This window comes from Vulpes vulpes, chromosome 2, assembly GCF_048418805.1.
Source record: "Vulpes vulpes isolate BD-2025 chromosome 2, VulVul3, whole genome shotgun sequence".
Taxonomy (NCBI): domain Eukaryota; kingdom Metazoa; phylum Chordata; class Mammalia; order Carnivora; family Canidae; genus Vulpes; species Vulpes vulpes.
This window is the reverse complement of record NC_132781.1, coordinates 124,080,830-124,107,018: the sequence shown is the minus strand read 5'-3', so window position 1 is coordinate 124,107,018 and position 26,189 is coordinate 124,080,830.

Here is a 26,189-nt window from a genome sequence, read left to right as displayed (position 1 = left end):
ATCTTGCATGAGTCATGTTCCCCAAATCTCCGTTTCCATATTTGTGACAATAAGGACCCTGCTAGATTGTAAGAGGTAAAGAAAATACCACACAAGAGGCACAGGGTCTGCTATGGACCAGAGCCCAGGAACTATTATACCACCCTCTGCTTCCCTCTGGCATAGCATAAGTTGTACTGTCTATTACGTGTTAATTTGTTTGTAAAGACTGTGCTTTGTTGCCCTTGATCCCCAGCACCTTCTACATGGTGAGTGCTTAGAAGCAGATGAATGAATGGGTTGCCTTGGTGGCTCACTTGAGCATCTGACTCTTCATTTCAGCTCAGGACATGATCTTAGGGTTGTGAGATGGAGCTCTGAGTTGGGCCCTTTGCTCATTGGGGAGTCTGCTTGACTCCCTACTTTCTCTCTGGTCCTTTCTCTACTTCCTTTCTCTCTCTCTCTCTCTCAAATAAATCTTTAAAAAAAATAGGTGAATGAATGAAGTAAACTAAGAAGGGAAATAAAATGGATCAGTTCTTTTTGGAGAACTTCATTGTTTGGCTTCAAGTCAATTTTTTAGTATATTAGACATTTCCATCTTTAAATGCAAGTCCCAAGCTCATCTTAGCCCCGGCAGAAACAGTCAGTTTCTTGTAGGTGTTTTTTTTTTTTTTTTAATTACTCACATAGTTGTTCTTCGATCATTAAGAGTAAACTGAATCCTCTGAGTCTTTGAATAAAACCTTGATTTTTGCTTGAGGGAAGAAGCAAAGGATTTAAAAGAGGTTGAGAGACTGTCTCATGTGGCAACCACCGACCTGATTTGGAGCTTGCAATCATGCTTGAGAACAAGAGTGTTCATGATAGGCTTTCCCTGTTGTGCTCCCAGAGTTCCTGAGGTAAAGAGGTGAGAGAAATAAACTGACTGAAGACTTCGTGGGGAAACCTTAACTTCCCATTACTTAGAAATTTAAAAAAGCCAATATCATTTGGGACTTTGAATTGTGCCTCACTATTGGGTAGTATGTATAAATTAGATCCTCCCAGAGATTGCTCTCACTCCAATTTACCTGCAGCAGGAAAAGCTGTGCCAGGGTGGTTTATGATGGTAAAGGGCTTGGGATTTGTACTAATCTAGATGCAGCTAGAGGACCTTATTTCAAGTGAAATAAGCCAGAAGAAAGAAAAACTGCATGATCTCAGGTACACATGAAATCGAAAAAAAAATTGAATACATAGAAGCAGAGAATAGAAACAGCGTCTACCAGGGGCAGAGACATGGGTAAACAAGGAGATGTTGTGAGGGGTACAATATTGCAGTTATGTAGGATGAATAAGTTTAGAGATAAGTTATAACCGTGGTTAATAATACACTATTGAATACCGGAAATTTGCTCAGAGAGTAGATTGCAGGTGTTCTCATTCTATATTAAAAAAAAAGTGAGTATTGAGAGGATGTTTTAATTAGCATGGCTTTAGTGATCATTTCACTCTACATAAATCATCGTGTGGTACACTTTAAATAACTAAAACTCTTGTTAAAGAATAGAGAGGTTTTAGAAATGGCCTCATTTTAGTATGAGTCCCATTTCTGCCCTTCACGCAGTGTCGACCTTAGACAAGTTACTGAAACTTCTGAATCTGGGTGTTCTCACTGGTAAAAATGAACATGAAATAAGTCACATCCTGCCAGTAAAGGTTGAATGAGATGACATAGGTCAGTGGCACAGAACAATAAAAGTTCATTGGTGATATCTTTAGTATTAGTGTTGGTATTCATATTAGCATTAGTACTGGTTTTGATTACTTGTAAAATGAAAAATAAAAAATAAAAAATAGAGCTAACTTGTATCAAACACTTCTTAGTGTAACGGAAGCCAAACTCAGTACTGTGCATACATTATGACACGTAGTCCTCATTAGTAATCCCATAAGACTGGGATTTTTATTCTCATTTTGTAGAGGAGGAAACTGAGTCTTGAGGCGACTGGCCTCACAGCTCTCCAGAGGTAGAACCATTAATCAGATCCCATGACTGTAAATGAATGGTTGGTTGGTCCTGAGTTTTTCCAGGGACCCTGGAGTTGGGCCTTTTCTGGAAGGATCTCATTTTGTGGGCCTATGTACTTTCTGATGCACTTTGAACTTGCACTTGAGCAAGGGGCAGACTTACAGAATCACCACCTAGAGAATTGAGTAAAGTTTTCTCTTTGTAATTTGCTTCTGGATCTGCTGCTTCTCCAAGCTACTAATGGCTCCTACTCTTTCTCAAGTCCCCAGTTAGTTTCACTATTTAGCTTAATTAGGGGAGGATTTGTCTTCACCTAGGGCCTCTTTGCCTCTTGAGGCCTCGCTCTACTCTGGAAATGGCCAAGACCTTCAAGTGCTCTAACTGAAGTGTCCAGAGGCCATGCACTGCTTCTTGTTCTGGTAACTGAACTCCATGCTAATGAGAAGGGTGGTCTACTCTGCAGAGACGGACCATAGGTAAGGGCCACAGTCTTTTACAACTGACCTGTGACCCATTCCTGTGAATGATGTCTTGAGATGGAGACTCTGGCCAGCCTTTAATTCACAAACAGTGGGTGAGGGGTCAACCAGAGATGATGATCTCACACAACAGATGCTGTGCTGTGAAAAGCTCCCTTATTAGAGAAACTTCTGAGTGGAGCTGACCTGGGATTCCCACCTTTTTCTCGGTGGGTTTTTGACCCCTGGAATACAAGAAGTCCTTTAGAAGCAGTTTCAGACATAGCAGAGTAAGGAAGTGATGTGCCAATTTTCCTTCTGGGCATGCGCACCAAAGAAATTCTTATTGTGGCCACCTGCAGGAGGAAACCTGTACCAGGGCATTCATTGCTATATTGCTTTTAATCAAGAAAAAAATGAAAATGGTTTATCATATGACTAAATTTAAGGCAGTTCCAAATCTACAGTGCCCAACTCCCATGTTTTCACTGAGAAAATTAAAAAAGAGGTTTGGAACAAAATTGCACGTAGAAACTTTTAGGGATATAAAAGAAATAGCCAATTCTTTGTTTATAATGTTAAATATACATATTTGAAATCATATATTACATAAAATGTTAACTAAAAAGTATTTTTCTTTTTCTGGAATTATATATTTCAGAGAACGATTTGACTTCAATTCCTCCTGTGTGCCTCTGACATCTGGGTTCCCATCAAAAAGACCCACTTTCTGCATCCTATAGTGTCAGAGGGCATATCATTCTGTGTAGTTTATGATTCAGTGATCTTTCCCCTGGAAATTTTATTCTGTCTAGAAGAACACATCTGCTTTGACATTGGGACAGATTATTTGTTCATTTGTCCTATAGTTATGTGGTTGTTTTCCAACAACTTAACTAATTACTGTATTGATCTAAAGTGATCTGTAAAGAGCTTCTGTATAATGGGATGCAGCACGTGGCAGTTATGAGGTCTTATCCTCATAAATAATTACTTGATTTATGTTCAATGTCTCAGTCATCATCTTTTAAAAAATATATTCCATTTAGTGACCTCTTTTTAGTATCTAAAGTTAATGTTGCATCATTTTTTGTTTTCTTTTTTTTTCCTTCTGGATATTGTGTCTTCCCCCAATGATGCTAGGTTAAAGGAAAGTAATTGCAAGATTGTGCCATAATGTGAAAGACTTTGTCAAATCTCATATATGAGTACTTCTTTTGAGTGTTAATTTTTGGGGAATTTTTCTACATTATGTTCTGGTACACATGCCATCATTTAGGAAAGTAAAAAAAAAAAAGATATATTCATATGATGAAATACAATACAGAAGTTAAAGGAATAAAGTGTCTCTTCCTATCTCTCTGTCTCCCTCCCTCTATGGATAGATTTTAAGTATGTAGGTGAGTGGAAAACCATATTACATAATGATACATAGAGTATGATGACATTTGTCCTAATTAAAACACCTAAAATAATATACTAGAGCTGTTCTTATATATTCACATGTAAAAATATAAAAGGGATTGGATAGATATAATTGAAAGACATAGTTTTGAGGAAGGGGGAAGATAATGTGATTGGGAATTAAGACAGAAATTTTACTTTGATTTATGTTATTTCATTTGTTTAAAGAAAAGGCTTGAAGCAAACAACATTTGAACAGTTTTTACTTCTTGGTTAATGGATACATGTCTTTTTCAATATTTTTGTTATTTTAATGTCTTGACACATATGAATGAGTAAAAGAAATAAAGAAAAGCAGTGTGGTAATAATTTTCTTTCACTGGTAGAGAGACAAGTTGTATTGGAATGAGAAGTTGAATAAGGTTAAAATTTTCTCCAGCAGGGCACCATTGTGTGGTCAAACACAAGCTGCAACCTGGTGCTTTTCATCTGTAGAGTAAATTAAGACTGTGTTTTCACCAACCTGGTTTTCAGAGAGGGAGAGAGGGAAGATCGACAAGTTGTTGGCAAAGGGTTTTTCTTTGCACATTGAGCCAAGAAGATGCCACCTGGCTGTGACTGCTTTTTCTGCCCTACACAGTATCTGGGTCAGCCCCAGGAATCACTTTCCACCATGGCCAGTTCCCTGGTCCTTGAGCCACAAAGATAAAGATTAGGGAGCAGAATTGCCAAACTGGTGGCCCTCGGATGTATCTATCTCAGAGATAGGTTTTGTTTGGCCTACACGGTGACTTTTAAAGTGATTTTAAATTGTTTAAAAATAGGGAGATTTCACAACCACACTGCGCCCCCATTTTTAACATGGCAGCTGTCAACTGCAGCTAACCCGAGCCTGCTCCTTCCTCTGAGGTGTGGGCTTTCAGTTTGCTGGGCTGTTCCCTCTCCAGCTTTGCTGGCCTTAACTGGCCCCTACAGGAATTTGAGCATGTTGTCCCCCATGAAGAGGAACTGCGTGACAGGCAATAGCTAACACTTTGCAGTAGACCGTGCCAATCTTGTACAGAAATGCTGGCAAAGCGTTATATGGGAAAGTTCATTTTAGCTCCCCACTGTGTCTAATTATAAGTAAATGGTTGGAACATTTAAACATGCCACAAAAGAAGGACTAGAATCTCAGCAGCCTGCAAGGTTTCTTTTTGCCCAGCCTGGGATTAACTAACTAACTGACTTTCTTCATCTTTAGTTTCTGTGATTGAAATGCTGCCCTTACCTGTGAAGGCTTCAGATTTGTTAACTTTTGTCAATTTAGGATCTCTATGCACATTGGCTAATTATGTCCCCGAGAAATATCTGGGGTCTTCTCTTGCTTGCAGCTCATTACATTTTTAATGTAAACTGCACTCAATCATATATACTGAAGAAAAGAAGCAAATGAACACAGAGAGGATGTGGTCATGATTCATGGATTGATACATTTAACAAATATGAGTAGTCTGTTCCAGGCAATGTACTAGTTTCTAGGGATAAAATGATAACATAAAGCAGGAAATCCATGTCTTCTTGAGGCTTAAATGAGAGATATGAAAACATATTTATATGATCATTTAGTTACAATTACATCGCATCATGGGAAGCCCAGAATGCTAAAGAAGGTTATAACTACAGGAATTCATGTCTTGTGAAATAGTGGGAAAGAAAGGAAGGGAAAAGGGGAGGGGAAGGTGAAAGGATCAAGGGGGAAGAGCGTTGTGCTGATGAGAACTGCAGGTGAAGAGATAAGGGCAGTGCTGTGTGTCTGGGGAACTGAGGAAGGCTGGCAAGTCTGGAGCAGTGTGGAGGAACACTGAAGTATGAGATGCGGCCTGAGAAGTACCCTGGGATGGATGGCAAATATGAGGGTTCAAGCTTGTCATTTTATCTCTTTGCTTCAGATGATTTTATAGAAAGATGATTTCCTACTTTTCCTTGCCTTACCCATCAGCTCAGATGACAGTGGAATGCCCACTTTTTGGAATCAGTTTGGATGCTTGGGGTGAAAGGCCTCTACATTTTTCATCTTTCTCTTGAGTAGTTTACTCAGCAAGCTCCCACTTGAGTTTTCTCAGGAACCATAAAGAGGAATGCAAAATGCAAAATGCAAACAAACAAACAAAGAAAGAGTACAGTCTCCATTTTGGGAAAATATTTTTTTTCCTGTTTAGATATTTCCTACCCCACAAAAAGAAAAGAAGCTCTCTTAAATAGATGGGTTTACACAGGGGTTAGATATTTCAGATTCTCACCAGGTGCTCATATTAGTTGGAACCCTGGCTACTACTTGTTCATTGTTGAGATTCAAGTTATCTCTAAATAAGAGTAGCTCAGTATTTAAATTATAAGGGGCATAAGTGTGATTTGGAAACTTAATATATATCTTAATGAGTTTTACAATAATTTCATTTGAGATGTTTCAATTGTAATTTTAGACTAATTCTTCAGGGCAGAGGCTAACCTAGCACCTCCTATTTTATTTAATTTTTTTTTGTAATACAAAATAAATCAATCTTGAAATGGTTCAGTAGTTTCAATTAATTTTAATGGTCTGCTCTCCACGTCATTGGATCAGAGTCTACAATTTCAGACATGTAGCTGAGCTTTTTAATAAGTCCTTAAGAATCATATGAAGGCTATATTAGAGTCAAGTTAAAAAGAGTTCCTACTCAATCAGATTATCCTGAGAATGTGTTTCTGAAATTAACATGGTTAATAAAGGCAAGGCAAGTTCATGTTTTTCAAGTGGTTCATCAGTAAAGTGTAAGAGACAGTTACCGCTACAGGGAAATCACGTAGTGGTTTACAGGCACATGGTTGTTCTTGCCATCAAACTCAAAAACTTAGGGAATCTAAGAGGCACCTTGAATGCCTCAAAAGTAACCTCTAGAACATGTAAAAGGAATTACTACTATAGGCAGAGTGTTTTACTCCAAGAAATAACCTAGATTATGTACATTTCAGAGGGTGGATTTACAACAGGAAATCTTAGATTCCATGTCTTAGGAGTAGTGATTAAATTCACTTACAATAACTTCTTCCATGATTTCAATGTTCAGGAGATACTTAAATTGTAAATTATAAACAAGGTCAGCCTCCTATTTCTAGGGATGACTTGTACCATAATTTTAGTCAGGTCAACAGCATATTCATCTCCATGCACTAGCACCAAAGGAGTCTTTGTGTTAGAAGCTAGTTCTGGAAAATTGCTGTGGAATGATGTCATGGCAATTTAAAGATGGTGGGGATGGCAGAGGTATGAGGGAGTTAAGGGAAGCTCAAAAGTGGAACATGAGGGGACCATGTGGGCCAGATGAATGTCAAGATCAGAAATGAGTTTATCATAGAGCAAGGTTCCTCAGCACAACTGACAATTTGGACTGGATAAATCTTCGTTATGGATGAGAGTAGGGGCAGGGAGGTGTCCTGTGCATTGTAGAGCACTTGACAGCCTCTCTGTCCTCCTACCCCCTAGATGCCATTAGCACTACCCAATCCCCCACTTATGAGTTTTGACACTTAAAATCTCACCTGGGTATGAAAGTACATTTGCTTGAAAACCACCACTATAGAGAATTTAAGAGAGCAAAGATATAGGTAAAAAAGGTGGGAAGCCCAAGTTGATGAAAATAGATTGATAAACACACACTTACATCTCTCATATTTCCAGGCTAGACAACTTCTCTTAATTCAGGATCTTGAATTTAATTGCCAAAAATCTCTATATAAAGATATTCATATTAAAGACGTTAATTGAAATGTTAAAGATATTTCAGTGTCACCATGCTCCAAACACACTCATGACCTCCCATCTCCAGAATCTTTTCCTTCCTACTGAGACTCCCAGTATCAATGAACACACCATATTAGAAATCTAGGATTTATTCCTGACCTCTTCTCCTTCTCTAGCATGCAGTTAATCAGGAAGCTCTGTCTGATTTTTATCACCAAGTATCTCTTGAGGCATTTACTTCTCACCAGCCCTGCCGCTTTGGTAGAAATCAGCATGAGCTCTTTCTGGTCTCCCCCTGCTGTGCAGGCTGCAAAGGCTAGAAACTTATTTTCCAGCTTTCCTGCAAGTAGAGATGGCCATGTGACTAATTTCTGACCAGTTAGACATTACAGGGGAGAAGAGAGATTTCAGAAAGTTCTGGGAAGACATTGTTTTTCTAGAAGAAACACAAAGGTTCTGGTATTACCCCTTGGTAGCTTTCAGCCACCTTGAATACAGGCTTCCTGTCCAGAGTTGAAGCAGTCATTCTGTGACCATGGGGGACAGACCCCCTGGAGGGTACAATGAGCCTTGGCCCAGAAAGCCCAGAAAGAGATTATTTTTGAACTATTAAACTGATGGGCCTTAGCTGCCTGGCTCCCATTATACTGTCATAAGAAACACAATTCCCCTCTTGGCTAAGTCACTGTCTCTGAATTTTCTATTCCTTAGAGACGGTTTACACACTGATCCACTAGCTTGATTTTTGAACAAGGTGTTTATTTTGGACAAGTTTCTTTATTTTCCCATGTGAAAATGACCATAGCTTCATGATGACTGGATTGATCGGATAGTGAGAGATTTAAAAGAGGTAACATTTGACACTCAGAAAACATATACTGATAGTAATTTTTAAATTAGAACACCCGCCCTCTTTGGCCTCTTTGGGTCCCAGCTAGCCCTGTGCATTTCACAAAGATAATCACATCATAAGTAGAGGGTGGAAAATAGTTTCCTTTGTTCCCATGAAGAAAGTTGCTGCCAGGGACAGTTTCAGCTGAACTAGGGTTCAGGAGAGCAGTTAGAAGCTGATGCTGCTACCCTTCTGAATCAAGGAGCTATATGTCTGCAGCTTCCTGGTGGTATTGTTTGCCTGCTTCTTGCACCACATATTGTAACTGGCCTTCTTTGCTTTGCTTCCAGGCATCTATAAATCATCTAGCCTCTTGTCAGATATGACATATTTTGTGTGGAGCTGCTGAGTTCTAAAACTGGGTACCTCAAGGCTGTGCATGTGAGAACACATCTTCTAATCAGGTACTGACTCAATGAAAAGACTTTGCAAAGGGGCAACTACAACCTCAGGCTGAATAGGAGATGGCAGGACACCCAGATTTTCCTAGTTTAATTTGTGAGGCTCCCCCCCCACCACCAAAAAAAAGTAGATGGGGAAGCAAAATGATAGAAAAGAAAATGAGTGAAATTGGCTCACGGGAGGGTGTCAGTTTGTCAACTGTTGTAAGGGATGGTTGGCATCACCTCTGCTTTGTCTCCAGCGCTCTGAAATTATTTTCAGCCATGGGTAAGAGGGAATCTTCCTTCCTTTCACATAAAATGCTGTGCTGGAATATGATCAAGCGTATGGCCAGAGCTGAGAATCACATCAACAGTGTTTCTGAATAAGACCAAGCCTGAAATGCAGCCTCCTCGGAGACATCTTACTGCAGAGCACTCAGTGACTTGGAGGGTGAGAAAAAAAGCTGGAACCTGTTACAGCTTTCTATCATACTAAAAAGCAACATTGAGGTAGAAGAAAAAAATCCCACTTAATATTCTATATTTTCCAAAGGAGTCTGGGAGAAGATGGGGTAGGATAAGGGGGCAGTGTTGCTTTCATACTCAACACAACAAATATACGGCACTGGTACATAGGTACAAATCAACAGCATTCTTTTTGGAGAATATGACTATTCAGTTTTGAGTGTGAACCAGGCAATGGCTTAGTTTATGTATTTATTCTATTTAATACTCAAAATTGCCTCCTGAGCCAGGTGAAAATATTTCCATTGGGAAGATGATGTTTAGAGAAGTTAGGTCACTTGTGCAGGGTCATGCAGGCTGTACATCCCTCCCAAGTGTGATGTAACTATTTATCAGCAAAAGCAGATGCAGTGCAATGAATGTGACCTTTGTGCTCCGCACTTTAAAAACTTGATCTCCACACCTCTAAGGGTTGGATATTGTCATCTCCAGTGTATCAGCAAGGAAACAGATTCTGAGAGGTTAAGAAAGGAGTTACATAGCTCTGGGCAAGACACTTGATGTGTCAGAGCCTCTATTTCCGCAACGGGAAAGGGAAGAAAACAGCATGTCCTTTATAGCGTTATGTTGTTGTGAAGAACAGAATGAAGGGGGATGAAGAAAGAAGCAAAGGATTGGGTTTCTATCCTTAGAGCCCAGACAAACCAAAATAGCTTGGGAAATGATCAATACCATGATGACTGTGCACTTCACATGTAGTGATCACTTATGCTACTGGCACAACTTCTTTTTCAGAAGTAGCCAAATGGAAGGGCAGAGAGGGTACAATGAGCCTTGGCCCAGAAAGCCTAGATCATGAGTGTTCAGACTCATGGAATTTTCCACCATCATTGCAGCCCTGCCTCTCTGAAAAGGCACTTAGGAAATCAAGGCAAAAATGATAGCATCTTGGAGTAGAGTAGTTGAGAGCACGGCCTTGGGAAATCTGGTCGGTGCATTTTTATTCTCGGCTCCACCAAGAATGGTGGAGAAACTGTTGTACAAATCTTTAATCTGTAAGATAAACATGATAAGTCTATTGTGAGTATTCAATGTGAAAGTGTAGGTAGCATGCTCAGCAGCATCCTGGCTCTGAGTACATACTCAACAAACAGCCATTGTTGTTGGGATTTTCAGTCCATATCACAGAGACTCAGCCAACATTCCTACAACAGTCTGAATTTTCCAGTGCTGGATGGATGGTGCCTACTCCATCTCTTACCTCCTGTGTGTTTGACTTTAAGTGAGTGACCCTCTTAGAAGCTCTTCCATGGTTTATATTTATAAATTTGGACTCATTAAGGCCAGTATTCCAACTATGTTCTAATACCTCAGATAGGGGGAAACAAATTTACATTCCAGAAAGGACCTTTAGAAGAGAAAGCTGTTCTTTAGAACAGTTCAGATGCTCTCCCACAGGATGACACTGGGTGAAGTTGTTGTAAAATCATGCTTGCTGACCCTCCCAGGCCAGGGACTCCTTGCTTGTTTTCTCCTTTGACTCACATCCTTTGAGGATGGATACTTGAGATGCTGAAGTGAGTCCTCTCATTTTGAGAAGAACATGTATGCTGTCTAATGTGGGCACATATGAGCAAAGAACATGAAGTCAAAAGACGTTAGGTTCCTTCACTTGCCTGTTCCACAAAATCCTGTAGAGACAGATTTCCTTCCCTTTCATTTATTAATTATGTATTTACAGAATTTAAATATTATTTAAAAAATTAAATTATCATTCCATAAGTGGAAAATAAAAGTTTCTCCTTTCTATTTGATGCGTCTCCATTCACCATCCCTTTGATTTGCCCCTCACCCTTCTGAATGGTTGTTTTCTGCAGGCTTCTAAAATTTTTCTGAGCATTTACAAGCTTATGCTGTTTATTTAAATTCAAGCAATGCTGAGAAAAAGATTTATCTATATGTAATCTTTATATGCTCTTTACTACATGGGTATGTATATATATGATGTATATTTGAACAAGAATAACTGTAGCCTAGAGTCTTAGAAATGGAATTTGTTGGCCAAAGTGAATGTGTGTTTAAAATTTGAATGGAATTGCCAAATTGCTCTTGGGAAAGACTGTATATTCAGTCTGTAAACAAGAGTGACTGTTATCTTATACTGTTGCAACAAAAGCTTTATCATATTATGTGATTTTGGTCATCTTGACAAAAATGAGAGAATTGACTCTATTGGAGGCCAATACTAATTGAAGATCAGTCCTAAAATGAAAGAATTAACTTCATTTTATCTCAAGTAGGAGATCCAACTCTGGGTTGAGTTCCTGCTCTTGGCCTTAATTTATTCTTTTGCCAAAATAGGGCTGCCTGGTTGATTTCTTCCCTACTTCATGGGAAACATAATTTGTCAATACAGTTATTCTATGAGGCAGGCTTTTCAGAAATGGGCCTAGAATCTTCTTGCAAAACAAAACAAAGCAAAGCTTTAATCCAGCTCTGTATTCTCAAAATAGAATTTTATTAGGATCTGATGGAAAAAAATGTGGCCATATAGTTAAGGATTGATTTAGAGATTGTTTCACAACCTGAAGTAATGCCTGGGGAATGGAAACCAGTCAAATGAAAGGACATGAAGGGTCCCTCAGCACAGAAGTGTGAGCCGGCCATCTAGAGAATGTAGCCATTCTCAGCTTCAACTGCAGAGTCTATGTGACAACAGGACTAGAGACCTTCTGATCTGCTTGTTTCCAAAAAAGACATAGGGGGAATTGAAAAAGCTCAGAAGTACATGTCCCATCTGAATTTCACATTAACAAACTTTTTATATGGTTCTGCAAGGCCTTCACTGTCTGGGTTATGTCTATCTTTCCCATATTACTTCATGCTGCTTTCCCATCTTTAGGTAAGTGTTGTATATGTATCATCACATTTAATCCTTGCAGAAAATACAGAGTTCTTATTCCTCCTCCATATAGAACAACACTGAGGCTTAGGTCATAGGCTGCTGGAGGTTGATTCCAAATCCTTTGTTCTCAGCTATATTACATTATAGATGTAATCATCCTCTCTGACTCTCCCACCTTTATATTTACAACATTTATTCACTTATGACAATGATTGACTGCAAATATGGTGAGAAACTAACACTGAGTGAGAAATAGGGAAGCACGTGTTCATAAGAATCAAGTTTTTGGAATGTGTTTATTCAACCCCGATTTATTGAGCCCTTTCCCTGTGCCACGTGGTGCTCTAGTTGTGGTTAAAGCAGTCAGTAAGTCAGGGAATGCGCTTGCTCACATTCTTAGTGGAAAGAGACATGATAAAGAAGTAAGCCAATAAATAAATAAATTAATTTATATATACCATGAACAAAATGAAAATGGATAATAGATTAGAGAGTCTTTGGGGGCTAGTCATTTGGGACCATGTATAGATATGGGAGTCCATGTACATGAGGAATATAATGGCCAGAGAGTGCCTCCATGAGAAGGTGACATTGAAAATGAAGATACAAGGTACTAGCCATGAGCAGTCTAGTAGATTGGATAATGGGTCCTGGTGATTTACTGCTCTGTAAGAGGATTATATATCCATCCCATTTGCCAGGTGACTTTGCAGGCCCTTCTATTGTGGTGAAATGTAGTTTCTTTCCTGTCCAATTCTGGGAATGGTCCTGTGATTACTTTGGCCAATGAAATGGTCTCTAAGACTTTAAACATGCTTGCATGGTTCAGCTTAGTCTCTTATATTCCTCCTATTTTTGATGGAAAGAATATGCTCTGGGTAGCATTGTTTCAAGAAGGATATGACATATGTGGGGCAGGTCTGAATCCAATGTATAGCTTGAAGTTAAGCTCATCTACCCTGTAGCCTGCAGCAGAGCTGAAGTGGCCCAGCTGACCTGCATACCCATGCATGCACATCTCCCATCTTTCCCCCTACCATACACAGAGTTTACTGTGAGTCACTGATTGGGTGAGTGGTTTGTTAATCAGCTTAGTTGACTAATAGAAGGAATAAAACCCTGACATGGGAAGAAATGTGGAGTGTTCCATTAACAGAAAGAAGGCCATTGTAGTTGGAGCCAGAGTGAGCAAGACTGCAGTATTCACATTGAGGAAGGAAGGGGCCAGATCTGGTAGGGTCTTTGTAGGTCATATCAAACATTGAATATTGTAGGATGCCTGAGTGGCTTGGTTAAGTGTCTGACTCTTGACTGTGGCTCAAGTCATGGTTTCAGGGTCCTGGAATTGAACCCCATATTGGGCTCCTCACTCAGCACGGAGTCTGCTAATCACCCTTTCCCTCTACCCCTCACCCCGCTCACATGTGTGTGTTCTCTCTCTTGAATAAATGAATAAATCTTTTTAGAAAATAATTTAATATTGTATTTCAAGGATGAAGATTTTAAGCAGGAACATCATATGACATGATTTACATTTTGCAAAGATGAATCTAAGTGCTATATTGAGACTAGGATACAGGTTGTCAAGAATGAGAAAGAATGAAGACCAGATAAGAAGTCACTATACTAATGTAGTAAAAGATAATCATGGCATATATATAGTTCTTGGGGATGTGCATTGCTAGATCATCCAGAGGGTGGGACATTGAGAGGTGAAGCCCAACCCAGACTTGGCCCACTCCAGAGGAAGTACTTTTGCCTATTTATGTGAAAGCATCATTTGGTCTAGTGGTGGCTTTGGCATTCATGGTGGCTTGCACTAGGGTGGTAGTAGATCTCTGTCATTTCTTTCCCCTTTTATGGTTACTTGATGGGTCCTATCCATCAGAAGAGAAATCTGCACCAGAGGAAGAAAAGCATCAGATTAAGTATAGAAATGTATCAAATTAAGTACATAATAGGTATGAAACTAGTATATTTGCAAACGTATCCATTTGCCTTTATTAATGCTTGGAGACATTATGTTATTGAGAGAGAACATATCAAATGAGTGCGTTTGGGAGAATATGGTGTGCTTGCTTACATACATAAAGACAGAGGCTAGGTCAGGGCAGAGACTGGAGTTTTTACATGCCTGTATCACAAAAGTGAAGTGAACATAATGAGGTCAACCATTTGGGGAAAGTCTGGATGGTTTTCAGCTGCATCGACCCCACTCCTGGTAGCCCAAATTAAAGGGACCTGGCTAGGTGATGATATGATTAGATAAGCCATATGCAAATTAAGTGAACAGTCAGCAAGAAGGATATAGATATGAAGAGAGATGCTATGCTGTGAGAGAGGATCTCAGTGGAATGTAGAAACAGTGATTAGAGGACAAGGAAGGAGATTATGAGGAAGGATTCAGTTACTAACTAAAAGGGACATACTGAGTCTGTGTGTTCAAGTGTGTCTGCCTGTGGCAACTGGGCGAAACAGACAAATGAACCAGGTGTTTGTGATTCCACATTGCTTTCCCTGTCCTGCCTGGTTTCATCTGTGCATTGGAATAAATTTCAAGGGAGATAGTAGCCCCCACATTACCTTGAAAAATAAAACTTTTCTAGAAAACAGGTGCTCTGTTTGGAATTAAGTGAATTTATTAGTTTATTTTTTATCAGGTTTGTACTGTGGGCCAATTACTGTGCTGTCTTCAACCTCCAGAATGTAGATTTTATTGCTTCCATTTTATAGACTGAAATATTTAGGTTTGGTGACGTTAAGTTGATCCAGCTCAATGTCACAGCCAGGCTTTGTCCTCTAGCCTGTGTTTTTGCCACAGGAACATGCTGCTGCTCTCAGTTGCTGGCTTGCTCACTGCTCAGTGTGACCATAACATTGTATCATAGTTCAGTATTCAAAGCATTGAGGTCAGCCTCCCTGGATTTGAGTTCTGACTCCACCAGTTTGGCAAATTGGGGAAGCCTCTCTAAGCCTCATTTTCTTCATTTCAGAATCGAGAATCTCACCTACTACAGAGCCTGGCCTGATGTAATGGCAGGTGATTTTTCTTTTTCTTATTTTTCATCATGTGTTATGAGAGTCTTGGTGCCTTCCTTGGAAACATCAAATAGCTTTCTGGGGACTTTGAATTCCAGGCCGAGGCTAAACCTATGGCATGTTCCTCAAACTAGCACACTAGTTTCACAAGCACAAAAGTGTATCACAAGATGAATTTTGAGAATAATAACCCTTACGGAATTGCAATGCAAACGAACATATTAAAAACAGTGAAGTCTTATAATAAAGATATTTTGTTTGGTTCATTGTTTCCTACATTGATTCTGCCTTGGAAACGGTTAATGGTGTGACTCAGTACCCAGGACTGGAAAATTGGGTTTGGATACTAGCCTAGCTGGCTTTGTCACCTTCATCAAGTATCTTAACTTCTCTCTGCCTTGGTTTTCTCATCTGTAAAATAGAACAACAACAGCATTTTTTTTTGAAAGGTAATGTGGGGATTAAATGCATGCAAGTGATTGACAGCTAATAGAATCTAAATAAATATGAGTTCATGGTTATTACCACTATTTAAGAGTATGCGCACTGATACCATGCATGTTTTATGTAGCCCAAATACATGTTTCTATATTTTACTATGGTTACCGTGTGTGCCTTTTTTTACTATATGTGGCTGTAGAGTATGAAACTAGGGGGATGGAGGTAGGTCTGCATAAAAATAGGAAACGGGGCCTCACAATTGCTTGGAGGAAGATTTAAATGGGGTCATGGCCTTGGGAAAGGAGAAAGATCCACTCCAGTGAAATAGTTTTTCTCCCTTTTACTGGAACTTTCAAGGAGCAGGTGATGGGGGAATTGAGTTGTGTCTCACACCTCTGGCCAGGGGTCTGCTGTCACTAACCTCCCAACTTTGAAGTCGATTCAGCCTCTACCCCCTTGCGAATCCCCTCCTAGCCATTCACTTCTGCTTCTAAGAGCTGCCAGGGGCAAAGAAATTAAAGCTTATTTTAACAAAGTGTGTACAGCGTGAGTCATAGCTACCCATCTTTAAGTGAAAGATCAAAATGGGTTTTGGGCTCAGGAGCCTATCTCTCAGCCCTCATTTGAAGTCTGTATTAGTGATGTCTATACAGATATGGCAGAAATAGAACTTCTGGGGATCAAGAGTAGATAATCATTAATTTGCTTCTATGTGTCGCCATTGGGAAGAACAGTTGTGGCTACTGGTTACAGGAACAGTTGTGGCTACTGGTTACCTGCTGATTACTGGTAACTAATAAATGAATGTGGTTAGTCATTGCATGTATATCACATGGTTATCAGGCATTGTGCTAAGCTCTGGGAGAGTAAAAGAGATGAATGAAGCACGGTCTCTGCCCTTGAAAATCTCAAAATTCCACTGGGAAGAAAATTGAATGTGAACAAAAAACTTGAAATCAAGGTAATTTTCCAAATGCATAATAGATGGGTAAGCAGGATACAATTTATTATCCTGGTGTTGGCTCTAATACCACTTCCCCTTTGAATAGAGCTTCCTGATACCTCTACCTTAATTCCCTTCTTCTATCCCTTAGAGTCTGACTCTGCCAGTTTCTCAGGGTGTATATGAGAAACATAGACAGTGAGGGAGGGAATGCTGCAAAACCAGAAAATGTACAGAGAAAACCAAAAGAAAGATTTGGTGGAGAAGTTTATTATTTACATAATAAAGATGGGAGAGAAGAAAGCAGGAAATAGATTGCTGGGGTCAAGTAGGAGTGCTTTCATGATGAACAGTGTGTCTGGTGTTTGAGCACTCCTTAGAATTAGGATACGAGAGATTGTTTTGCCTGTGAAGGCTGTGCTTGTTCCAATGGGGCACCCCCCTGAGACTGAACCAAATGGGTCAGAGCCTCTCTGGAATCATAGACCTGGAATCCCTGAGGAATTCAGAGGAGCTAGAGAGTTGCCATGATAGTGGATGGGCAGGTAAGCATCATGGAGGTGATGGCATTTGAACTTGGCCCAAAAGGATGGATGACTTTCCTGTATCATAACTGAGTGTGTAGGGAGACTGTCTTCTGGGCAAGGGATACTTTCTAAGTATCAAGTTGCAGAGTGGAACAATGTTTTTAGGAGACTGAAGATATCCTGATGACTGATCTTCTATTTCTCTAAAAATAAAGTATATTCTCTTTAGGGGAAACAATTAATAAGTATATCCTGTATTTGTGCTCTATGTGATGAATAAAAGCTCCTCTTTAATTGAATAAGAAGTCTATGTTCTATAGGCAGTAATGAAATAAGAGTGGAAAAGCCCGTTGAGGTCAGAAATCAGTGAACTAGTTTTCTAATAGAGCACTGATTTTGGACACGATATTTCCTTCTTCAATTGAGTTGATAGTGTGGTGACCTGGATTCTTTGTTTGGCTTTTTGTGTTTGTAAGAAAGAGTTTAAAGGGCATTAGCTTTTTTCCCATCATGAATGGGCCTGCTGGCAGGGTTATTCCAGGAAACTACTTTCCACTGCTGTTTTAAGGAGGCCAGATCTTCCTCCTTCTTGCCTTTGTAAAGTCATCAGACAGCCATGTGATTTATGCTCTGCCACCTGGGGTGTTGCAACTGGAGTGAGTGACCTAAGGACAAGGGAGGATGCTGGAGATAATGTATAGCAGGAGCAGTGGACTTAGCCTCACCTGGTAGCTGCTCTAGCTACAAGGCAGTTACTCTCCTTCTTGGACCTCCAGACTTAAAATAATCTCTGCTCCTTTTGAAGCCTCGTGCCCCAACACTCTTTCCTCACCTTCCTACTCTGATAATTTTCCAGTAAATCCTTTTTGTCTTAAATAATTCAGAATACATTTGTTACTGAGAACCAAGAACTTCTTCTGACCCTTGGGCCCAAAGGTCTCCTTAATTATGCTGTGAGCAGAGCAATAGTAGCTCAAAGATATGATCTGAGGAAGGCCCTTACTTAGCTCAGAAAGTTAATAAGGTGTCCAAGAGTTCTACCCTTTGCAACTATTTTTCCACCTTGCTACATAACCTCCCTGGCAGCAAGGGCAGGATAATGATCACGCTTTTCCAGATAGCAGAATGGGAAGTCCTGGGAGGTTAAATGACAAGCCCAGGGCACCAGAGCCAGTCCATTCGTAATCCAAGATTAAAGTCACATGTTTGACTTACAGGTATGTGTGCAGAAAGCTCAGCCTATGGAATTTGACACTTGAGTATAGTATAACAGTGCAAAGCCCTTGGTTATGTGTCTTTGAAGGAATTAACCTTCTTCATTCTAAAGGAAGTAGCAGGGGAACAACTGGGATCCTTCTGTGATGTCCTTTTGTTGCAGGGTCAAGAGTTTATACAAGATGAGATTTGTTTTTCCTATAACCCAGAGGGTACTTGATGATTCCTTACATCTGTTACTAATTCTTCTCTTGCTGGGCAGAGTGACCACAGCTTCCCTCAGGCCCTGCAAGACAGCTTAGGACACAGAAGGAAAAAAAAAAAACCCAGAGAAGTCTTGCTTTTGCCAGGTTCAGTGTAGGTGACTGACCCTGGATTCCATCCCTTCCCCTGCCCCCTATCGAGGTGATGCCAGTTGTCTTTGGAGCACACTAAGAATTACTTTCTCTTTATTAACTAATACTGCTTTTCCTCTCTGATAACAAAGAAAACCATGTTTATTTTTTATACAAATTGTGAACTCCCAAAAAATAAAAAAATATGCAAAAGAAAATTACTAATAATGTTACCATGCAGAAATAACCATTTGTGATATCCTTCTATTCTTTTTTTCTACATATAATATGTACAGACACAGATCTGTATATCACACATACACTTATAAGTAATATATTTACGTACACATATAATATACTTTGAAAATAGTACCCATAGAATTCTGTATATGTTTTATAGTTTTGTTTTATTCACCAATGTATCAGGAACATCCCCTCATAGTTTTCAATTGACTGTGTAGTATTTTAATCATACAGATACATCGTTATTTATTTAACTTATACCATATTGTTAAGCATTCATGTTGCCTTTCTTGCTATAGAGATAATCTTGATCATTCTTAATTATATTTCACTTAGATAAATTTTTACAAATAGAGTTACTGGCTCCTCTAGAAGATGCTCAAGGAACAGTTAGCTTCCTAATATGGCTCCTAGATCTCTTAAAATGGCTTTGCAGTTTGACAAGAGTCTTAGTCTGTTTGGGCTACTATCACAAGATGCCACCAACGAGATAGCTTATCAACAACAGACATTAATTTCTCATCATTTCAGAGGCTGGAAGTCTGAAATCAGTATATCAGCGTGGCCTGGTGAGGGCTCTCCTCTTGGGTGCAGACTTCTTGTTGGATCCTCACAAGCTGGAAGGGCTGAGCTGGCTCTCCAGAGCTTCTCTCTTTTTTTTTTTTTAATTTTTATTTATTTATGATAGTCACAGAGAGAGAGAGAGACAGAGACACAGGCAGAGGGAGAAGCAGGCTCCATGCACCGGGAGCCCGACGTGGGATTTGATCCTGGGTCTCCAGGATCGCGCCCTGGGCCAAAGGCTGGCGCTAAACCGCTGCGCCACCCAGGGATCCCTCCAGAGCTTCTCTAAGAAAGGTACCAATCCCATTCCTGAGGGCTCTACCCTCATAACCTCCCAAAGGCCCCACATCCTAATGCCATCACTTTGGGAATTAGGTTTTCAACATAGGAATTTTTTTTGGGGGGGGGGGTGCATAGACATTTAGACCATAGCAGTAAGTTATCCTGAGGTGGATTTGGGTAGTATGAGAAAGTTTTTAGTGATAGAGAATGCATTATCCAATTATTAATAGTTCACTAAAACTCAGGGCCTTGGAGAGTTAGTGGTGCCCATGGAGGGAGGCTTTCAGGCCCTAATTCTGCCCAACACTGGATTAGGAATATTAGTGAAGAACTAGTATAGACAAATGGGTACACAGGGTCTCAGGTTGACCAAGGCCAACCCTTTGGGAAGCACGGAACTTCCACAGATGCTTCGTGAGAAGGTTATGGCAATTCTGAGTTCTCTGACAGTAGTAATAACCTCCTTGATCTATGACCAGCTGCCCAAAGCATCCATCCAGATGTGTGCTCTAGCATTTGGCTCACTTGTTAAGCTTCTTCCCATTAACTACACAATCTCTGCATATAAATAAATCCCAGAATATTTTAGCCATCTGTGTGCTGATGGCTCTTGCGATTGGGAACATGGAAATCTGAGACACACAGTGAGCACAGGCAGCTTTGTGCCCATCTGAAACTTTCACTGACTACTATGCAGGTGTTTCTCTCTCCCTCTCAAAAAGAGAGAGAGAGAGAGAGCGAGAGAGAGAGAGAGAGAGAGAGAGAGAGAGGTGGGGGAGGGGCAGAGGGAGAGGAAGAGAGAAAATCTTAAGCAGGCTTGATACCTAGTGCAGAGCCAGATGTGGAGCTCAGTCTCACTACCCTGAGATCATGACCTGAGCTGAAATCAAGAGTTGTATGCTTAACTGACTGAGCCTCCCAAGCTCCCCTAATGTGCTGGTGTTTCTGTCTACCTGAATAGAACTCCCCATGTAACAAGAATACCGCCCCTACTGCTGGAAAATGTTTAAAAAATTATGATGATTATTCTCTCTGTAATATCTGTCTTAGTACGGATTTCCCTGGAGATGAATTTCAAATGCCAGTAGTTTATTGGAAGGTACGAGGGAAATGGGTAGGTAAAGAAGAAGTGATACAGGGAAGGAAAGGCGGAAATAAAGAGCTTATTAGCCCAGAGGCTCAGTGGATGAGAAACTCTCGTATTCCCCGGAGAAACTCTGAAATAACAATGCAAAATACAAGCCTGAAAATTATCGTAGTTGGAAAAGCAGACACTATGTTGGAAAAAGACATGCGAGGGTATTTAGTGGGGCAAATATCTATGAGAAGGTCAGGAGAATGTGAGCAGGAGCAGGAAGGGAGCTTGCAGACCACGTGGTAGGGCTGATGAAGGGGGAGAGGGAAGGAGGACACAATAGGAAGAGCCTCAGACCACAGCACCATTCTGAAGACACACCAGTGGGGCCCACAGAGAGTCCCCAAACAGCATTAACCCACTGAGGTGGGAATGGGCTCATGCTGGTATCCCCACCATACCCAGTCATTGTCTGGGACAGTCCAGCCCAGTGGGGTCTTGACTAGGGACATAGTTTTCCTCCTAACTCACTGGCCACTCTATCTCAATTCCTTTGGCTGGTTTATCTTCGTCTTCTAGATTTCGTAGTGTTGAAGTTCCCAGGCCATCTCTCTTTTTCTCTCTCTTTTCCTGTTTATATTCACTCCACATGTCATTTTAATGATCATTTATATACTCATGACTTCCACTTTGAGTTTTATATCTTTGGCATAGACCTTGTCTCTGAGCTCTCCACTCACATATTCAACTCTATATTAAGATGCTGATAGGCATCCCAGAGCTAATAAGTTCAAAATAGAGCCCAACACAACTCAAATTTGTATATTTCCCTGATGTGTACTTTTAATTCTTTCTCCTTTATTTCAATGTAAGCTTCAATAAAGACAGGGGTTTTGCCTGTCTTAATCTCTATCCCCAAGAAAGCACACACTAATTTCTATTTTCTTTTTGAGAAAAAATGAAAAAATGACTTTCCCTAACCCTTGGGGCAGGAGACAAGGCAACATTATGTAAGGGGCACACAGTATTTGAATACTTGACTCTCAGTCTCATGAGCTAAGCTGATGGGCCCAGATAATTGTTATTCAGTGAGGAAGAGTGAAAAGTTGGTGCAAAACCCAGAGGCAGTAAAGAGTTGAGTGCTTCTTTAAAGAACACACACTGCCTTAAAAGAAATAACAAAACCACCATCCTAGCAGAGACTAGTCCAATGAGCACAATTAAGCTAACAATATTAATACACTACACTAAGTGCTTTATATAAGTCATGGCCATAATCAGAAAAGCCACGTAAAAGACATACATACACCATTACCTCTGTTTAGTAGCTGAAGGAACTAGGCCTCTGAACACTTAGGAAACTTTCTGAAATTAAAGGATATGGGTTTCAATCCAGGTTTATCTGATCCCAGATTCCTTTCTCCTCTTATACTATCTTCTGAGATAGAAGTGAAAATTTAGGTGCCTGATCTGAAGCATCTCTAAGCTTTGCAAGTGACTCTGGGTCTATTCATGATGAAATAGTTGCGGTGAAGGGAACCAAAAGAGGTTCTGCACTTAGGTTATTTAAAGCAAAATAAGAGTAAGTCCAAGATTGGGTCTTGGAGCAATTTTGTCAGGAGAGTGCTTTGATGAACCAAGTGGGAAATTCAGTGCCCCATTTCCTGAACAGTCTTGTGTAAAATAGATGTGATAGCTGACTCTGTGGGTGCTCCATTCATACCCTCTTCTTTCCTTCTACTGTCCTTATGCACAATAATCTTAAGCCCACAAGTATGGGTAGACAGAGGGCCTGATAATGGTGCCACTGATGGACTGTGCCCATCACACAGAAAGACTGAGTTAGTTGAGGAATGAGGAATTGCCATTGGATTTAGTGACACTTGGTGGCCTGGAGAAGAGTGGTTTGTGCAGAGTAGTGGAGGCAAAAAAATTTGTGGAAGCAGATTAAGGATAGAATGAGAGGAAAGGAAACTGATATAGTGAGATAAACTCCATGAATGATTTGATAGCTACCTTCACTATTAAAAAAGACAAAAAAACAACCCACAGCTCAAATTACATGTTTTTCTAATAGTTCAGAATTACTGTACTCAGGTATTAGACATTGGAGGTATTAGAATATCAGAGAAGAACAGCATGGTGACATATGCAGTAGGAATCCTAAGACCTGTGTATCAGGCCTATCTTAAAATCTGATTAGGTTTATGGCTTTGCGTAAATCACTCCTCATTTTCTTAATCCTTATCTCTATAATGATGAGCTTTCTAGCAAGTAGCCATTTATGATTTCATTTTTTCCCAAGGAAATTAATTGATTTTTTTTCAAATAAGATCTCATTTTCTTCTCGCAGTACATATTACACATCTGTTTACTGACAGTATCTTTAGTAAGGATATTTTTAAACAGTGTTCTCTTCTCTTTTTTAAAGTTTTCACCTGCTCACAAAATCATTTTTATAATGGCTCTAGATTACTTGATGAGCTAGCTCCTTTACTTCCTTTTGGATATGACTTGTCAATTACCATTAATTTATGTGCATGATCTTGTCAGGATGTTGTATCTACAGGATAGATTTTGGTTTAAGCCACTATTAACTAATTAGGACATAAATGTTGATATCAATACTAGGGTTGACATTTATAATATCCCATATTGTTTTCAGCTAGAAATTTGACAATATCTGGAAAATATCCTAAGGAAGATTTTTAAAGTTTGCATACTGCTTTGTGTGTATTTTTCTACTCGTTTAATGTGCCCAGGTATTTGAAAGTTTGGTTAGTGTTAAATCTATTTATTTTAAAATAACTTTTGTTTTGTTTTGTTTTGTTTGTTTTTCAAAAAGCATAACATGGAATAAAGTTTAGTAGGGCATGTTCTTTGGACTAGGACCCAGCTAATTATCAGTCTTGGTTCTGCCATCAGCTACTGTTAGAACTTTCTGCTAGTCACTACGCATCTTTAAGGCTCATTTTCCTTTTGTTTAAAATGGGAAGATCCTTGTGAGGAATAAAGAAGACATGCTTGTAAAATGTTAAACACAGTCTGCACAGCTAAGAAAATGTTCAAGAGTTTATTACTACTATGAAAGAGTGGCTGACTGAGTTTTAAAGGGTTAAGGAAATGTTGTAACCTGATACCTGACATCAAGGAATTTATACTCCAATGAGAACGTCTGACACAGAATCCAAGGGAATTTATGGGAGCTAGTTAGACCTATGAAAGCCAAGAGGTAAGAGGATGCAAAGAGGACGGGAGTACCTCCAATGAGAGGTTTTAGGAATGCTTCATGATGAATATGATATTCTATCTATATATTTAAGTGTGAGTGAGTGAGTGAGCGAGCACGGAGAGGGGAAGAGGCAGAGAGAATCTCAAGCAGACTCTGTACCCAGCATGGAGACCGATGCCAGAGATTACAAGCACCTGAGCCAAAACCAAGAGTCAGACACTCAACCAACTGAGCCTCCCAGGCACCCTTGTGAATATGATATTCTTGAGAATTAGGATGTTGTCTGGTGGGTAAGAAGGCTAAGGAAGAAGAGAAGCATAGAAACGAGTGAAGGGAAAGGAGGGAATAACTTTGCAGGCAGAGTAGCTGGATCAAGGGATGGTAAATGATTCCAGGTCTCTGGGGCAGAGAGTGAGAGGTGAGTTGAATTGGGAGGTGACAGTGGCAGGTGTGTTGGGGTAGAGGTAAGGAGATCTTAGAAGATTTTAAAAGCCATGCTTTGGTGTTCGTACTTTTTATAAGCAATGATAGAAACCAAGTTTTAGGCAAGAGAATCATAAAATCAGGACACTGAAGCAGTAAGTTGGAGGATTCAGGGGAACCTGGAAGTGGCATTTTGGTTGGTGGTCTGTAGAGTAGTTCAGATGAGCCACAGTGATAACACTGGGCAGAGGCATTTGGAATTACAGGAAGGACAGAAATAGATCTAGGTGGCCCTCAAATGATATGGTAACCATGTGGACATGGGCAGTAAGGAGGGAAAATATTACAGTTGGTACCAATGTTTCAAGATATGGAGGATGCAGGAGACGATTTGAAGACCCTTCTTGGTAGAAGGAGATAGACTAGGGCCTATAAACCCTCATGCCTCTAGGGACTGGGCAGGAAGGGGCATGAATGAAGCCAGTTAGATTGTAAATATGACGGGGAGGAGTTAGATTGTAAATATGATGGGGAGGAGTCAGGACTGTGGAAACTGTGCTTTCTCCTAAGGGCAGCAGCATCTCCTCAGCATTGTCCAGCTTTTACCATGGAGGAATTTCTGTCCAATAGTACCAGATCTTTAAATTTTTAAGAAAAACCAGAATCTCAAAATTAAGAATAATTTCTCCTGGGTTTTTTTTTTTTTTTTTTTTTTTTTTTTTTTTAGATTTGATTATTTTTAGACACCATTGCAGGTCAAAGCAAGGAGGAAGAGTTGAAAACAGGCCTTTGCAATGTTCCTGATTGGTTGATGTTCTCATCCATTTAAATTACTGTTTGCATTTAGCATTTACGTACACTTTTCCAGTGTCTCTTGCTTTAGGATGAATATTGGGCATATTTAGTGATGACTATTATTACATATTGCAAGTAAATGGTGCATTTGTATACCAATGGTTTCTTCAGCAAGATACTACTTTCAAGAATTCTTAAGAAGTAATAAAAACAGCCACCTTGGTGACTCAGTGGTTGAGCATCTGTCTTTGGCTCAGGTCATAATCCTGGGGTCCTGGGATTGAGTTCCACATTGGGCTCCCTGCAGGGAGCCTGCTTCTCCTTCTGCCTGTGTCTCTGCCTCTCTCTCTCTGTGTCCCATGAATAAATAAGTAAAATCTTAAAGAAGTGATAAAAATATTGAAAATGTGGACTCTGAAATAAAGGTCTTTTTCAGACTGGGGTATATATGTGTGTATCTGTGTGTGTGCTTATGTAAGTTCAGGTACAAGGCAAAGTGTGGACAATTACATTTTTGAAGTAATTAAAGTGTGGACAATTACATTTTGGAAGTTCAGTCTTGAACTTCCAGGACTTGAACTGTAAGTACACAAAAGATGAATTTAAAACATCTAGGGAAAAGCGTAAAGAAATGAATAAGGTCTGGGTGAAAGATCTTTGAACTGGATATTAACAAGCTGACATCAACTTAATGATAAAAAAATTCTATATATTTTATATGGCAGTGTGATGATAGCTCAGTTGACTTTATTTTCACCGAAATCTTTAAAGAAATATCAGGAAAAACATAACATTGGAATAAGGTAGATTGA